This window comes from Pan paniscus, chromosome 18 (genome assembly GCF_029289425.2).
Source record: "Pan paniscus chromosome 18, NHGRI_mPanPan1-v2.0_pri, whole genome shotgun sequence".
NCBI lineage: Eukaryota > Metazoa > Chordata > Mammalia > Primates > Hominidae > Pan > Pan paniscus.
The window spans coordinates 35,556,578-35,573,797 of record NC_073267.2 but is presented as its reverse complement, the minus strand read 5'-3'; the positions used below and the strand labels follow the sequence as shown (position 1 = coordinate 35,573,797).

At 40.0% G+C, this 17,220-nt stretch overlaps 1 pseudogene; it reads right to left on the bottom strand.

Annotated features, from left to right (window-relative positions):
* Positions 1-296: 296 nt before the first annotated feature.
* Positions 297-16,596, bottom strand: LOC134729296 (immunoglobulin heavy variable 3-11-like; annotated as a pseudogene).
* Between the last annotated feature and the right edge of the window lie 624 nt (positions 16,597-17,220).

The following is a 17,220-nucleotide window of genomic DNA, read 5'->3' as shown; positions in this document are numbered from 1 at the left end:
CAAATTTATTCTGAGTTGCACAGATGATTCAGTCTCCTCAAATCAATCAATTTGGTACACCACATTAAAAAACTAAAGAAAAAATATCTCAATAGCATTTCAACAGACATAAAAAAAAATTTGAAAAAATTCAGGGTTTCATTATAAAAACTCTGAACAAAGTAGGAAGACAGCAAAACAACTTGTACATAATAAAAGCCATTAAGAAAAGTCACAGCTATTGTTATACTCAATAGTAAAAGGTTAGAATATTTTGGTCTAATATCTGAAACAAGGCAAGAATAAAGCTTGAGGTATTACACTTCCAGGCCTCAAAATTTATTATAAACATAGAGTAATAAATCAGAATGGTATTGGCATAAATGCATACAGAGAGCTTAGATATAAACCCACATATTGATGGCCAGCTGATTTTCAGCATGAGAACCGGTGATATACAATGTCTAAATTATAGTGTCTTCCAAAGAGCATGTTATGAAAACTGGATTTTCACATGCAAAGAATTAAGAATTTTAGGATAGAATAAACACAAAAATTAACTCTAAATGCATTAAATATTTAAATCTAATATGTGTAATTGTAAAACTCCCACCCCTGAAAAAATTAGCAATCTTTTTCTGGATTTTACATTCAAAGCACGTACAAAAAATGCAGAATTGAACAAGTGGGACCAGATTTTACAAAAGATTCTGCAAAGCAACGAAATAATTCCAACTTACAGAATTGGATAATATACCATGTATCTGAAAAAGTGTTTATATCCAATATATAAATAAAACTTCTGTAACTCAATAGCAAAAATAAAAATAGCCTGATTTTAAAATAATTGGTTTTACACCTTTAACAGTATAAGAACCTAGAACTCAGGTTAAATGTTTTTCTCCATGGCTAATGATCTGTCATATGGTGTACTTAGCTGGACAATAATTTGTATTGATTTGACAAAACACTAATCTGGGTGGTGGTGTGAATTTTTTAATAGACATTATTAAAACTGTAACCAGTTGACTCTATGTTAGGTAGATTATCATGGATAACCAGCTTAGCCCTGAATCCAACAGAGCAGATCTGGAGAAGGTAAAACTCCAGGGTGATTAAGCAGCTTCAGCTCTTTCTGAGACTTCCAGCCTGCACTTACTGATGACCAGCCCTGAGGATATTGGAGGTTTCCAGCCATCCCCCAAAATTGTCATCCCCTACATCGCACAGGAAAGTGGCATGTCCCTCTGCACTTTGTCACACCTGAATATCAGAGAGAAAGAGATTCTCCAAAATCAAATAATATTTATTTGAAAATGAGCATTGTAATGGGAATATGCATGGGCACATTTAGGTGGATAGAGGAAGACAAGTGTTTTAAAGGATAAATGAGGAGGCTTACATGAGCTGTTTTGAGACAACTATCCGGGGGTAGAAGAATCAATAACAAGGGTAGAATAAGTTTAAGGTTGGACAGGGAGTGGCAGGGCAGATATCCCCACAGTATTAATTCTCTTATTGTTGTGGTAGCCTTAGCCTTTGTTCAAGGTAGTTGTGCAGATAATTTGTGTGTGTGTGTGTGTGTGCGTGCATGTGTGTGAGAGTGTCACTCTGTCACTCAGGCTGGAGTGCAGTGGCACAATCTTGGCTCACTGCAACCTCTGCCTCCGGGGTTCAAGCGACTCTCCTGCCTCAGCCTCCCAAGTAGCTGGGACTACAGGCATACACCACCATGCCAGGCTATTTTTTGTTTTTTGTATTTTTTAGTAGAGACGGGGTTTCACCGTCTTGGCCAGACTGGTCTCCAACTCCTGACCTCAGGTGATCTGCCCACCTTGGCCTCCCAAAGTGCTGGGATTACAGGTGTGAGCCACCACGCCCGGCTGTGTAGAGTATTTTTATGGTAGTTCTTGTTATCAAGGATGTGTGCATGAGAACCCTCTATTCATGACCTTCTCCAGCTTCACCTGTAAAGTTTCTAACTCAAGTTGTTCTATTTTGATTCTGACAACTTTCACACCCTCTCCCTCACACCGCTAGTGAAGAAAGTTACTCTGTGAAGGTTTCTGAGAACAGGATTAGCTCCACATCCACATCCCACATTAACCAAACAAGCTTGGCCCCTTCAGTTCCCACTGGCAACTTGCATTTCCAGATAAGTCTCCATGCAACACATTGGAGGGTCCTGAGTGACGAGGAGTGAAGAAAGTCCCACCAGCCTCTCCCGCGTGACTGCAGCAGCCACAGCCTGAGACCCACCTGAGCGCCAGGAAAGGGCTTGAGGCCTGGAATTTTGACCACAGGGAAACATCTTCCTTTTCCAGAAAGCAGGAAAAGCAAACGGAAAAATGAGAACAACGACTGAAAAAGGAAGTAAATGGATTAGGAACAAAAGAAGCACCAGATCAGTGTTGATGCTGATTTGCATATTTAGTGTCAGAAGAAGGATCAGACGTGAAACCTGTGAGGTTCTACATGACACTGACCCTGGCCCAGCCTCTATCGTCTGTGATCAGGATCCGTAAAGACTGTTCCAGTCATGGAGGCTCACTGAGGTCCCTGTCCTGGGTCTGATTGGAGAAGACTCATCAGGAAACCCTGAGCTTACTCAGGGCTCTGATCGTGGTGACCATGTTTGAGGACTTTATATATATATATATATATATATATATATATATATATATATATTTTTTTTTTTTTTATTATACTTTAAGTTCTAGTGTACATGTGCACAACGTGCAGGTTTGTTACATATGTATACATGTGCCATGTTGGTGTGCTGCACCCATTAACTCATCATTTACATTAGGTATATCTCCTAACGCTATCCCTCCCCTCTCCCCACACCCCACAACAGGCCCTGGTGTGTGATGTTCCCCTTCCTGTGTCCATGTGTTCTCACTGTTCAATTCCCACCTGTGAGTGAGAACATGTGGTGTTTGGTTTTTTGTCCTTGTGATAGTTTGCTGAGAATGATAGTTTCCAGCTTCATCCATTTCCCTACAAAGGACACGCACTCATCAATTTTTATGACTGCATAGTATTCCATTGTGTATATGTGCCACATTTTCTTAATCCAGTCTATCATTGATGGACTTTTCATCCCTGTAAGCATCAATCTGCATTTTGTGCATGTGAGAATAGCTCTTCATATTAAAATAATCTCTTTCAAATACTTAGCGAAGACATTGTTAGGCAAAGAATTCTAAACTTAGAGAGGTTCCCTGGCGAAACTAAGACGTAGAGAAAGTCCTACATCCTGACAGGAAATCAGCCTCCATCTGCACCTGCCTCCGGGGCTGACTCCGATCAGTGGCTCCTGAGCGCCCCCTGCAGCTGATTCCACCCTGTGTTCCTGCAGGGAGATTTGTGTCTGGGCGCACAATGACCTCCCCTCACTGTGTCTCTTGCACAGTAATACACGGCCGTGTCCTCCACTCTCAGGCTGTTCATTTGCAGGTAGAGTGTGTTCTTTGAGTTGTCTCTGGAGATGGTGAATCTGCCCTTCACAGAGTCTGTGTAGTTTGTGCTACAACCACTACTACTAATGTATGAGACCCACTCCAGACCCTTCCCTGGAGCCTGGTGGATCCAGCTCATGTACCAGCTACCGACGGTGAATCCAGAGGCTGCACCGGAGAGTTTTAGGTACCCCCCAGGCTGGGCCAAGCCTCTCCCAGACTCTACCAGCTGCACCTCACAGTGGACACCTGCAAACACAGAGACACTGGTCAGAAACTCCCACACATATCCAGTGTTTCTCTCACTCATGTTCACTCACACTCAATCTCTTTAGTTCTCCATGAATCACCTTGTAAAATAGCAACAAGGAAAACCCAGCTGAGCTCAAACTCCATGGTGAGTCCTCTGTGTTCAGTGCTGATCACCGAATGGAAAGCCTCGGAATCCCAGTGCTGGGGCTCCTCTCCCAGAGCTGCAGGGTCAGGGCTAGGCTGGTTTTCATCAGCAGAGGGAGGCCCCTATTTCCATGTCCCCCACTATATAGCAAGCTCTGGGGTGGGACATCTGAAGAGAGGGCCGGGTTCCGTGCAGATGAAGTGTCCTGGGGGAGATTGGTAGTAATTCCATCATTCAGGAAAATATAAATTTATATTATGTGATCGTGCCTTGATTAACATTTAGCTCTCATAATCTGATTTTATTTTTACATATTTACACAATATATTTAATGCAGCTTTCAATGTTATATTTTACAGAATATAATTTACATAGAGAATACAGCAGTTGTGCAGTGCATCTAAGTTTACACGTCTAAACAAATTTAGTCCTATTATCTGGGCCTGTGCGCTAAACACTGGAGGAGGCAGCTCCCCTGAGACAACTCCAGGGCAGCGTGGCCCATGCCTAGTGAAGTCTGCAGGATTCCCCATCTGTTATGACAACTTTCTGTAATTTACCCAAATATGCAGAGGGAACCACGGTTCATGTGTGTGTATTTTCAGAAGTTAGTCATGTTTCTTCTGCCAATATCAGTCTTTTTATTGCTCCATTTTAACAAAAATATTCATTTATTTGTTATTGATTTATTCAAGTATAATAAATAAATAGTTAATTCAAATTTATAGTGAATGATTTGAAAAATGTAGACCTATGTTTGCAACAATTCACTCAGCACTTCAATTGTCTTGAATAATTAATCCCTAAATCTTTTCTTATTCCTCTCAAATTTAACTCACATCCTCATTATTCACAAAACCATATTCTCAGAAAAATTTAAATGTTATTCATGTTAATTTTTAATAGTGGCATCTTGTAAAGTTTCTACATATGAATTATATAAAATTTACTCTTAATTCCTTAGCTTCTTTCACTCTGCACAATAACTTGAGAATTTATCCACACTTTTTTATGAGTGAGGCATGCCTTGATTTCAAGCTGCATTATATTCCAGTACATAAATATATGCCAAACTAATTGTTCACCAGTAACAAAAGGTGATTTGTTATCTCAGTTAATGGATTTTATGGAGAAAAGCAGGTACTCGGCAAGGGAATGCAAAAAATGAGTAAACTGTGATACTATCCTGACCTCGAGATCGAGACCATCCTGTGAATGGTGAAACCCCATCTCCACTAAAAATACAAAAAATTCACCGGACGTGGTGGCAGTCGCCTGTAGTCCCAGCTACTCAGGAGACTGAGGCGGGAGAATGGCGTGAACCCAGGAGGCGGGGCTTGCAGTGAGCCGAGATTGCGCCACTGCACTCCAGCCTGGGTGACAGAGTGAGACTCCGTCTCAAAAAAAAAAAAAAAGATATTATCCTGACCCCATTAACAACAAACGTACAAAACTGCAAATAAAGAAAAAACATTCAACATATCTGAGTTGATATCATAGAGGAAAAAAACCCCTGAAATCTCAGGAGAGAGGAGCCTGCAGAGAGAACCATATATTAGTGTACCTGAGGCAGATATTACTGGATGGTATTCAAGATAGGAGCAGGCTGACTTGGAAATATTGAGTAAGTTGCTGGAGGATGCATGTGCTCATACTGTTAGACTGTGAAGCTCCTAGTGCTTGCAGGCTTTTCCTACAGAATTATTATTAATTATTCTTTCTGAACTTTATGCTAATGATCAGGCCATGAGACCAAAGTTTATTTTGCAAACAATTCAGACGTATAATGATTACATTCTGACAAAAATCAGAACTGGAGAGGGAAAAATTATGTTTCAAAACATATCATACACTTGTCTTTAAATTCTAATCTCTTCAATTGTTTTAAGTATTTGCCTCCATTTTAGACTAACTCTGCTTATTCCTGTGAACCAACCAATGATCTCTGGCTGCAGCTCAGAAGAAACAAAGGGAGGGGGAATATAGACATCTGCATCAACATTTTAGTTCTGAGCAATTATCCTGCAAATCATGCCAGGTGACTGGAATAAATAGGGTGCCCCTAATCCAGAGTTTTCTTTGTTTGAGAAAATAAGTCCATGGGAGCTACAAAAGCCAAGCCCCATGCACCCAAATCTTAGCAGGCATAACTACAGCCACAGTTATCTGGGCATGTCAGCAGCCTTGGAATTTGTTTTCAAGCTGTCCTCGCCACCTTGTTTGGTTTTGATACATGTCTTCTAATAACCCGGTTTGTCTCTTCTCACCTTCAGGCCATCAAACTCCAAATGGTCATGCTGTGCAGGAAGCATGATGCCAGCATCTGCTCTTGGTGAGGACCTCAGAAAGCTTACAATCATGGAAGAAGGCAAAGGGGCAGCAGACACATTACATAATTAGAGCAGGTACAAGAGAAGAGATGAGGAAAGTCCTAGAGTATTTTAAAGAACTAGATTTCACTTGAAGTAAGTTAGCACAAACTCAATTGTCACCAAGTGTGTTGCATAAAGTCATTCATGACTTCACATACCCAATACCTCTCACCAGACACCACCTTCTGCATTGGCAATTACATTTGTAATGATTCATAAGCAGAGCCATTTCTGGGAGTCATGGGTTTCCTCTGAGAGGTAGCACTGACTTGCACAAAACTCAATTATATTTTGCAGATTCCTTGCACAGCACAGAAATATAGGAACCTTCCACCCAATCCACCCTCCCTCTCTCTTTCACTTAGGGACATGCTTCCATCATATACGATCAGCTTCCCAGCCTCATTCTACTCTCTGTGCACTTTCTCTCAAAGGGGTGGATGTACTTCTTATAAAAATTCAGGGAAACTTCATACCGTCTTGGAGTTTTCTGCTTAGAAAACGAATAATAACACAAATGTTACTGGAAAGGGGTCCCAATTTGGGATGAATCCACAGAGTAAAATGAAAGCAAGTTTATTAGGAAAGTAAAAGAATAAAGAATGGCTACTCCACAGGCACAGCAGCAATATGGGCTGCTGGTTGTCCATTTTCATGGTTATTTCTTGATTATATGTTAAACAAGGGATGGATTATTCATGAATCCCCCAGAAGTTACCAAAGCTGAGTATTTCTCCCCTTTTTTAGACCAACTAGGGAAACTTCCTGATGTTGCCATGGCATTTGTAAACTGTCATGGCGCTGGGGGGAGTGTCTTTTAGCATATTATTATAATTAGCATAAAATTAGCAGTGAGGACAAACAGAGGTCACTTTTGTCACTGTCTTGGTTTTGGCGGGCTTTGGCCGCATCTTTACTGTAAACTTCATCAGCAAGGTCTTTATGACCTGGATGTTGTGCAGACCTCCTTTCTCATCCTGTGACTAAGAACGCCTTAGCTTACTGGTAATGTAGCCCAGCAGGTCTCAGTCTTATTTTTCTTAGCCTTTATTCAAGATGAAGTTGTTCTGGTTCCAAAGCCTCTGACACAAATAATGTAGTGAAATATTTATAATATGAACATCATTATATTGCCAAATATCATAATATTGCCAAAATAAAATATCGTAATGGCAACAATCAATTTTATTTGTCACCTTGACTAGACCACTGTCTCATCTACTAAATCACACACTAACCTAGGTGTTGCTCCCATGGCATAATACAGGCATTAGTAGAGCCTGCCATTATTTTTTCCTAAGTCATGAAGATTGTTCTAAATAATCGAGGTGGGGCTGATTCAATCAGAGCATAACAGAAGACGATGGGACTCCAAGCTGTACGGCAGATGCAGGTCTTCCCAGGAATTCCAGCCTGTCTTTCCTGAAGGCCAGCAGTATTGATCTTAGGCTGCCTAGCCAGACCCTACAATTACTACTATCCAGAGCTCACAGCACGATGGAGTGTCCATCATCAGCTCTCCTCAAAGTCACAGGTGACAGTCCAAACTCTGTGACAGTGTGAAAAGCATAAGATCAGCTCTACATCAATATCCCATTGGAGAAAACTAGGATTATTCCCTTTGTGATTAAGGTCCGTTTTGTTTTCCAAACATCTCCGTTGACAGAAGACAGCAGGAGAGTCCAGGCAAGGGTGAGTGAGAAAGTCCCCTCAGACTACCCAGGTCCTGCAGACCTGAGCCCTGGGATTTTGACTACAGATAACACATACTCAGTTTTCAGGGCAGAGAAGAAGAAAGGGAATTGTGAGAATCAAGTCTACAGGGAAGGAAAATGGATTAGCAGAAAGAGGGTCAACTGAATCAGTCTGAGTCAGACGTGCCCAGTTTTACAAGACGAGGGGGGATAGCTGTGAAAACCATGTGGTTTTAAGGACCCTGACCCTGGGTGAGCCTCTCTCTCAGCTCCTATCAGAACTCAAAGCCTGTTCTAATCAGAGATTCCCATGGAGGTCTCTGCCCTGAGTCTAACTGGAAAACACTCTCCAGGTTCCCCTGAGCATCCTCAGGACTTTCATCCTGTTGACCACAAAATAATTATTTCTGCCCCCAAAGTGACACTGTGGGTTCTGTGGAGGTGAGGATGTGTCCTACTGTAAACAAACAAACAAACAAACAAAAAAACTGAAACAAAAAGGAAGAAAAGGTTTGCATTTAGAGACATCAAATGTTAGTACAGAATTGAAAACTCTTAGCAGCACCTGCACCTGCCCTGGAGGGCCCTATTTGCATGTCTCCTACTATATAACAAGATCTAGGGTGGGACCCTTGAGGAGTAGGCTGTACCCAGATAAGGCAATGGTGCCCTGCAGAAGTTTGCTGAGAATGATGGTATTTGGAAAATACGCTGTCTTATGAAATTGTGCTGTGATAAACACTTTGCCAGGATCACCCTATTTCATTTTTAAATATTCGTGTAAGCTATGTTCTGTAGGAGTCAATATTTTCTCATTTGTGGATGCAGAAGTAAACCCACATGTGAAGGGGGCTCTGCGTACATCTAGGAGCTCATGTCTGGGATGAGTGAACCCCAGTAACTCGCCCTGTGTTCCTCATCACAGGTCCTGATTGCTCCCTAAACCAACTCCAGGACAAAGCTGGATGTGTCTAGTGTTTTTATTAGAACCCGCTTTCCATAATAAGAGCACATGTGGTTTTGCTGCACTCCAGCACTCGCCTGAAAATATGGAGAGAACTAGGGTCCAGACACATTAATTTTCAGGTACTTCTGACATTTAACTTATTTTTTCTATCTTTCTTGTCAAAGTTTTACTCCTTCCTTGTCTAAGTTTCTGTTTGTTTGCTTGTAATACATTTTATGAGGCTTAATTGAAAGGTAATATACTTCACACATTTAAAATGTACAATTAATAAACATGATGTAACTCTCATCATTATCAAGAAAGTGGACTAGTGAATTCTTCTCAACATTTCCTCCTGTTCTGCTATATTCCTCCTCCTCTCCCCTTCCCTTCTTCTACCATTTCCCCAGGCAAGTACTGATCTTCATTATATTACTTTAGATGCATTTTTATCAAAATTTATAAAAATGAAATAACAGAGTATATATTTTTATTTGGCTTATTTTACTCAACATAAATACTTAGATTTTTTACCTTCTTGTTCTGTGTATCAGGCATTAATTTATTATAAATGATGGATAGTATTCCACTGAACACATTTACCGTAATTTGTTATTCTGTTGAACAGCTTAACAATATTTGCTTTCTTTTATTACTCTGGGTCTTACTAAAAAATCTTCTGCACAGCTTGGAAATGGACATAGATGAGTAATATATTTTACTTATTTTTTTCAACAACAATATCAACAATAACACATAAAGAAGCTGGAATTTTGCAATTTTTTTTGAGACTGAGTCTCACTCTGTCTCCCAGGCTGGAGTACAATGGCACGACTTGCAAACTCTGCCTCCTGGGTTCAAGTGATTCTCCAGTCTCAGCCTCCTTAGTAGCTGGGATTACAGGTTCCCGCCACCATGCTTGGCTAATATTTTTGTATTTTTAGTAGAGAAAGGTTTTACCATGTTGGCCAGGCTGGTCTCAAACTCATGACCTCAGGTGATCCACTCACCTCGGCCTCCCAAAGCTTTGGGATTACAGGTGTGAACCACTGCAACTGGCCAATTTATTCTTATAAAACTTTAGATACTTGAAGTTTTAAGGTAAACATCAAATGTGAAATCTAGGGACAGGCAAGTTTTTGTTGAGAATAACAAAGCTGGGGTATGAGTTGAACTGAGGCAGCATATGTCATAAAATGTAGGCTGTTATAAGATAAAACACACTTATATATTGGATTGCTTTGAAGTCAAGTGTGGTAAATGTGTTGTAGTGTGAATTTCCAAGAGACCACATACTGAAGAGCTTTCCTATCCTGTTGAATGCCTTTTCCCCAGAATGGGGACAGTCACAAAAATCTTTCAGTCCCAATGTGTCTGTCTAGGAGAGAAAAAGTGCCCACACTTCTGAAAAGCATTCAGATCCACCTTCTGTATCCCCATTGGAGAATTAAGAAATTACTCTGCAGGGAAAGCCACTAAAACCAGTATCATAGAGGCACCAGGGCAACCTCTTAGGAACTGAGATGGGAAAAGAGGTCCTCTTCCAAGTTCCATTGAGAACTACCTCCCCTCTCTTTCTTATTTAATCACAGCCTTAATCTGCAGTTCAAGTCAGCAAATCTGCAAGGTGATAACACCAAAAGAGAACATTGGAGCTGTGGGAGGGAACAACTGGGGAAAACAAGAGGACTCCACAGCAGGGAAAAGAGCAAGAACACACAGACCAACATCTCATTTGGAGGAAGTTCAGAAACATTGGAAAGGTCACACCCAGACTCATGTTCACAATATGAACCCAGGGAAGGTCAGATAATCTCCCTTTATTCTATTGCTTTCCACCAATTTCAGAATTTTCAGTTAAATAACATTTTAATCCACCTGAGGGAGCTGAACATGATTCTCTGGAGGAGGGAACAGGTGAAGAGACAAAGCCAAGCAGGAAAGAAAAACAAGGTATCACTGGAGGATCTGAAGTCTCTGGTGGACACAGAAGAACAGACTTCAACTATGAAGTCCACTGCAAAAGTAAATGTCAAATGTAGCTTTGAGAAGATTCACAGACACTTCCACAATAAAGGCCTGGCAAAGGTAAAGTATGATCAAATACAGGCAGAAAATGCATAAAATGAAATAATAGGCCGGGCGCAGTGGCTCACGTCTGTAATCCCAGCACACTGGGAGGCCGAGGCGGGTGGATCACGAGGTCAGGAGATTGAGACCATCTTGGCTAACATGGTGAAACCCCGTCTCTACGAAAAATACAACAACTTACCCGGGCATGGTGGCAGGCACCTGTAGTCCCAGCTACTCGGGAGGCTGCGGCAGGAGAATGGCGTGAACCTGGGATGCGGAGCTTGCAGTGAGCTGAGATCGCACCACTGCACTCCAGCCTGGGCGACGGAGCGAGACTCCGTTTCAAAAAAAAAAAAAAAGAAAGAAATAATAAACCAATACCAACTGTCCCTCCCAACATGTGTGACTATCCACAATTATTACATAAATTAATGAGAAATATCAAAGTCATAATAAAAAAGATCAGCATGAGATTTGTAAATGATACAGATATTATAACTATCTAATTAAACAAGATATGTAAAGTAACTCTAATTCATATGCAACAATCTCTTGAAGCAACTGTGGACATAATGCAGGACTAAATAGGTAACTGAAATATGAAAATACTAAGAAGAAATCAAATGGAAACGCATAAGAAATCAAAAGCAATGCAGTATAAACATTGATCAAGCTTTGGGCACACCCCTCAGTAGAGCTGGCTCAGCTTTTAAATGAAACCATGTGCGTAAAATGTCACTAGAAATTTCACAAAGTAAATTGCAAAGAAAAGGAAGTGAAGAAAGAAATTAAACATTAATATCAAAATTATAGTATATTTATATTTTAAATCTGAGGAGAAATTATAAATACAGGGAAAGTAATTGAAAAAATAATGGCTAAGAATTTTCCCCATTTTGTGAAAGACACTGAAGTCCAGATCCTAGAATCACAGAGAACCCCAAGCAGAGTAAACACAAACAGACACAGACACACACCACACATCCACCGTGGACACAGTGGTGCACAAGAAAAAGCTCACACATCACACACACATTTCCTCAACTTTATTATTTTTACTTAGCTGCTTTAAAATTATTTACATTTATAGTAATAAGTACTAGTCTAAAATTAAAACATATTATTCTATGCATAATTCTGTCTATGCTTACCATGATCAAATACACAGTTTGGTGCAAATGAATGTAACTACATTGTTAGTTAATTCACTATTTCAAAGAAAAATGGTATTTATTCCTGTCTCTGTGTTGAATCATTTGTAATGTACACAAATATAATTCTTTGTAATTAAAGGATTTTTTAAAGTTGGCACATAATAACTGTTTATACTTATGGAGTACATTGTGACATTTCAATACATGTGTGCCGTGAGGTATGACCAAAATCAGAACAGTGAGCAAATTAATCAGCTCAGACACTAACATTAACTTGTTAGTAGCATACAAACTTCTCTCTTCTGGTTACTTGTAAACAGAAAATGTACAATATATTGTTAACTGTAGTCACCCTACTGCACTGTAGGACACTACAGCACATCCCTCCTGTCTACTTGTAATTGTGCATTGTTAACAAACCTCTTCTTATCTCTCAGTCTCCCCCCATTCCCAGCCTCTCATAACCACTACTCTACTATTTACTTCTGGAAGATCAACTTTTTAAAAATTTCCATAGAACACTGAGAAATGCCGTATTTATTTGTCTGTGTCTGGCTTGTTTCACTCAACAAAATGGTGTCCAGTTCCATGCATGTGGCTTCAAGTGACAGAATTTCATTGATAAATCTGAATAATATTCCATTGTGTAAATATGCCACATTTTATTTATCCATTCAACTGTTGATGGACGCATACGTTGATTTCATATCTTAGCTATTGTGATTAGTGCTGCAGTAAACATGGGTGTATATGTATCTCTTCAATATTAGTTTTTTCTTTTAATTATTTACATAGATATATACTCAGCAGTTGGATTGCTGGATTATATGGTAGTTCCATTTTTTTTCCCTTGATGGCTGTACTAATTCACATTTCCTCCAGTGGTCTATAGGAGTTTTCCTTTCTAGGCATCCTGGCCAGCTTTTGATATTTATTTATTTATTTACTTGTCTTTCAGACAACAGCCTTTCTAGCAGAGATGAAGGGTGAAAAGACACCTCATTGTGAATTCGCATTTTCCTGAATATTAGTGATTTCTAGCAATATGTGTATGTATATACTCATATAGCTATCTATCTATCTATGTATGATCTATTGCCCTTCACATGTCTCTTTTTTTTTTTTTTTTTTTTGACGGGAGTCTTGCTCTGTCACCCGGGCTGCAGTGCAAAGACGCAATCTCGGCTCACTTCTACCACCGCCTCCCGGGTTCAAGCGATTCTCCTGCCTCAGCCTCCCAAGTAGCTGGGAACACAGTCGCCCACCACCACGTCCAGCTAATTTTTTGTAATTTCTTTTTTTTCTCTTTCTTTTTTTTTTTTTGAGACGGAGTCTCGCTCTGTCGCCCAGGCTGGAGTGCAGTGGCGCCATCTCCACTCACTGCAAACTCCGCCTCCCGGGTTCGCGCCATTTTCCTGCCTCAGCCTCCCGAGTAGCTGGGACTACAGGCGCTGCCACCACGCCTGGGTAATTTTTGTATTTTTAGTAGAGACGGGGTTTCTCTATGTTGGTCAGGCTGGTGTCAAACTCCCCACCTCAGGTGATCCGCCCCGCTCGGCCTCCCAAAGTGCTGGGACGACAGGCGTGAGCCACCGCGCCCAGGTCTGTCCAGGCTGTTTTGGTCCTTCAGAGGAGAATTGCAGAGTCGTCTCATCCCCTGCTCCCACCAATTTTCATATCTGTGTGTGACCCTTGAGAATGTCCTTGCCATGTCTCTACATAATTGGAGTCAAATGCGGCATGAAGCTGACATGCTGGGTGTGTCAGTGTAGAACTGGGTGAAGAAACTGCCTGCATACATGAACTGTTGCATTATCGGCCTGGAGCCTCTGACGTCCAGGCTTTGCATTTTATCAGTGATTTTCTGTGTTGGTTAGTCAGTTCAAATGTTATTTTTAACTTTCTACTGAAATAGCCTCACATAATCATCTAGAGGCATAAAGATTAAAAAATAACTTATTTGGAAATTAACCCAGGTTCCAGGTGAGGTCATAGTTAGTTTGTGGTGATAGGGAGACAGGGAGAAGCATGGCTGGAAACTATGACCGTGCTCATAAATGCTTCATGTTAGTAGGGAAGACCCTGTACATCCAAGAGGTTTAGACACTGCCACTGAGAACCTCAGCCTAATATAATTTTGTGAATCACGCCTCAATAATAAAACTCTAGGTTTTTGACTAAAATTGCTGTTACTAATGTGTTTCCTTAGAATACAGTCTTCTACCTGATGTAAAATCAGCCCAGATGGCAGAAGTGATTGCATTTATTAGAAATTCCAATTTGTCAAACCAGGAAATAAACATGTTTTAGAGCAGTGCATGGCTCTGGGATGCTTTGTAAACAATAGAGCATCTCACATATTCTGGAACAGCCCCCCAACATGGGCAAGGTAGGGAGTTCTTAGAAGCACTCCTTTATCTCAGATTCCTGGCAAATATAAAGGTGGAATTCAATGCAAAAAGAGGTAAGTAACACTGAAGCTAAGAAAACTGCCACACCAGGTTATATCCTCAGAAGAGAAAACTGCTGAGAGAGTCACAGATGTTATTTAAAAATATCAATGGTTAGCCCCTGGTTTTAAATAAAAATGAATGAAAAATATCTAGTTATCGACTTTGCTTAGATAATTTGTGCCAGATTATTACAAATGAATTTTTTTATTTCAACTCTACAATTTATAGACAAATTGGTTATCCAATTAAATAAACACCTTGAGGAATCAGCAGAGGTTAATTATTGATGAGGTGTGACAAGCTAGCCACAAAATCCTGGGAGAATCCTTACATTGGGACCTAGACAGAATTGAGCCACAGGGCCCTTTGGACATATTTAGGTAAACTTTCCTCAGTTCCCACCCTTAAGGGGATGTGAATATATTTTATTTATCATCTATCTGTGATCTCTGTGTCTTGAAATAATTCTTTGACAAAAGGCTACAGCCCTTTCAGTTGATTAAAAGCTTCTGCATTTTGTGTTTTTAGCCTGTGACCTGCCAGGTTTTGCATGAACTGAGTGAAGCACACCCATGAAAGGAACTATTATAAAATGACTCTGTAAGACACGGCTGATACTAAAGTACGACACTGTTATAACCTCCTACAATCTTCCACATAAGTTTATGGGTATGCACATGCAGAAGAAAATAAATGGACCAGCTGGACACGGTGTCTCATGCCTGTAATCTCAGCACTTTGGGAGGCTGAGGCAGGCGGTTCATGTTGTCAGGAGTTTGAGACCAGCCTGACCAACATGTTGAAACCCTGTCTCTACTAATGTATACTTATATCAAAATTGTCACAATATTAAGGAACCCTTGAACTCCCTTGGCCACATGTACTCCTACTAGCACTGTGGCATTATGGTCCTCTGCCTTAAGGATGAATCTGTTATTGCCTCATGACTTGATTGCTGGAAAAAATACATTTAGAGATTTTACCCCCAATACTCCTTTGCCATACTGTATTTGGATGAGGCAGAACTCTCAAAGAGATTCATGTATTATGCTCACTCCTATCACCAACAGATTAAAGTTGCCATTCCAGTATGTCTTTTTAACAACAGCCTCTTATAACCTTTAGCCAGGAAAATTTATATATTGGAAAAAAAATTAGAGAAAAACTTTCCTTGAAACACTGGAAGGAATCTTATTAAATATTTTTATCATCACAGAAGTAAAACTCCATGGAGTCAATCCTTGGGATTTTTTTTTTACAACTCAATAAGGAATTAAAAATTCCACACAATTGGAACACTACCCCCATAGAGGGGATTTGTACCTACTTAATAAATAGACCAGCCTTTACTAAAAGGTGCTCTCCTATGGGAACCCCAAACTTAACAGATCTCTGAAACCTGCTGAAGTCTCAATGCACTTTGTCTCTAGATAACCATAAATGCAAAGGCAAATTTTGTGTTTTTGCATGAGTGATCTGGACACACCCTTGGCATTTTAACTGAATTTCATGGAAACATGATTACTTCCTGGGAGCTCATGTTTAATGGCATCCAAATATTCATCACCCTTGTGATGTGGTGGCAATTAGGTGCCTCGGAGAAATATGCTGATGCTTCAAGTGAACAAGTTCTAGACTCCTCCCTTGACTTCATGGTTCCTCACTCAGTACAGATGTGTCTGTGACCAAAACCCAACACTGATATCCAGCAGTTTCTCCTCTTGTGAAATTTATTTTTTTCTTTGTTTGCCTGACTTTCCCTCATTCTCTCTCTTGCCTTCTCATTATGATTTCTGCTGTACCATTCTGAAACCTGCCAAGAGTATGCATCTTGAATCATGCCAATTTCCAGCCTCAAAAAGAAAAAAGGTGCAAACTCATAATTTTCTTAACAAGGTTAGAAAACTTCCTACATTTCCACCAGATTCATTAGAGACTCCCAATGAGAATCATGAGGAAACATTATTTGGTTTTGGATCATACCTCAAAACTGAAACTGCTTTTTATAATGGTTATTCCATTTGTATTTCCACTATTGTGCAAAGTAGTACAAAGACTCCGAAATAAAAGAAAAATAGAAATACCTGATGACGTGGCAAATCCTCTTCTGGGTATGTTCTAAAGAAGATAAAATCACCACCTCATAAAGGCATGTGCACTCCATGTTCTTTGCAGCTCTATTCACAATAGCCCAGATATGAAAGCACCTCAGGGTCTGCAGGTGGACAAATGGATAAAAAAAATATGATCTAGGTATGCAATAGAATATTATTCAGCCATCAATGTTGATATCTTGTCATTTGCAACAATATGAATGGAAGTGGAAGCCCTAATGTTAAGTTAAATAAACCAAGCACAGAAAGACAAATACTGCATCTTCTTACTTTTATGTCAAAACTAAAAAATTGGATTTCCTGAAGGCAGAGAGTAAATTGGTTTTTACCAGAAGCCTGGATGGATACAAGAGAGAAGAGAATAAAGAGAGGTTGATTACTGAATACAGATATATAGTTATATAGAAGAAATAAAATCTAAATATTTCATAGATGAGTAAGGTGACTATAGTTAACCATAATCTAATGTACACATTAAAATAGCTAGAAGAGTTGTTCAAATGTGCCTAGCATAAAGAAAATATACATGTTTAATGTGATAGATATACCAATCAGATATACCAATCCTGATCTGCTC